Here is a 1,696-nt window from a genome sequence, read left to right as displayed (position 1 = left end):
CGAAGAACAAGGCAGGCCGGCGGCGCAGCGGCGGCGGCTCGGTCGCTGACGTTCCGGCCGCCTCGGGCACCGGAGCAGAGCGTTCGCGGCGCCCACGAAGTACCAGAGACCCCGCCCCTGCGCCGCGCCGCCCCGCCCACCGCCCGCCGGCGCGCGGGGCCGCGGAGCGAGGGGAGAGCCGGCCGGTCGGGCCTGCGGGACCCGGGTCCCGGGGTGCTGTGGGGGGCGTCTGGGCCCGGGAGGCCGCGAGTGAGGGCCCAGGAGAGGTCCGGCCCAAGAGTGGATGGCGGGGGAGGTGCGGGGAAGGTCGAGGGGGATGTCGGGGCCCAGGGGGCGCACGGAGGTAGGGGTGATGGGGAGAGGGGAGGTGTCCCAGTACTCGGGGCCAGTGGGGGCGATCCAGCAGACGCCGGCGCGGTCCTGGAGGCTGGGTTGTAGGGGGTTGGGAAGACCCGGGGCCCGCGGGCGGGCTCTCAAGTGCAGGGCCAGGAAGGGGGAACCTGGGCCGTCTCCTCTAAAGGCCGAGACAGCTCCCCTGAAGGGCTCATTATTACTGCAGTGATTAGTTTCAGTACTAGCAAGGGGGCGGTGAGTAAAGGGCGCCTGAATGCTGTATTGGGGATACAGATCAGAAGCTATCCAAGCACTTCATCACCCTGTTTGCGGCACGACCAACTTCTTACGGCGAGCGCACCCACGGTGTGAGTACCCCCCACTGTGCACCTGCTCTTCACACCATATTCATGTTTTGTCTGAAAGTTCCAGCAGAGTTGATGTCCTATGGTTCTCCCCTGGTGTCTTTCCAACACCTGTCCAGTAGCACAAACTACCAAGTTCCCAGTGACTTCAGGAATGTTTACATTTTATGCATGTAATAATCCTTTACAGATGACAAAAGAACATGATTGCAAGAGCTTATTATTGCAGCTTGATGCAATTTTTTTTTTTTTTTTCATTTTTCTGAAGCTGGAAACAGGGAGAGACAGTCAGACAGACTCCCGCATGCGCCCGACCGGGATCCACCCGGCACGCCCACCAGGGGCGACGCTCTGCCCACCAGGGGGCGATGCTCTGCCCATCCTGGGCGTCGCCATGTTGCGACCAGAGCCACTCTAGCGCCTGGGGCAGAGGCCACAGAGCCATTCCCAGTGCCCGGGCCATCTTTGCTCCAATGGAGCCTTGGCTGCGGGAGGGGAAGAGAGAGACAGAGAGGAAAGCGCAGCAGAGGGGTGGAGAAGCAAATGTGCGCTTCTCCTGTGTGCCCTGGCCGGGAATCGAACCCGGGTCCTCCGCATGCTAGGCCGACGCTCTACCGCTGAGCCAACCGGCCAGGGCGCTTGATGCAATTTTACAATAATTAAGTGAATATTCATGATTCCTTTAAGCCAGGGGTCGGGAACCTTTTTGGCTGAGAGAGCCATGAATGCCACATATTTTAAAATGTAATTCCGTAAGAGCCATACGATATGTTTAACACTAAATACAAGTAAATGTGTGCATTTTATGTAAGACCAACACTCTTAAAGTACAATAAGTCTCTGAATTCTTCTTAATAACGTTATGCTGTTGCTAACCAATGATGAATAAAGTACTTCTTACCATTAATGCGACTTCTGGTGCTGCATGGTTTTGCTGATGGCTTTGTAGTCTGGTTGATACGTGGTGAGGTTAAGCTTCATGCAGGCGTTGAGACTTC

Source organism: Saccopteryx bilineata, chromosome 3, assembly GCF_036850765.1.
Source record: "Saccopteryx bilineata isolate mSacBil1 chromosome 3, mSacBil1_pri_phased_curated, whole genome shotgun sequence".
NCBI classification, from domain to species: domain Eukaryota; kingdom Metazoa; phylum Chordata; class Mammalia; order Chiroptera; family Emballonuridae; genus Saccopteryx; species Saccopteryx bilineata.
This window is presented reverse-complemented; position numbering follows the sequence as displayed.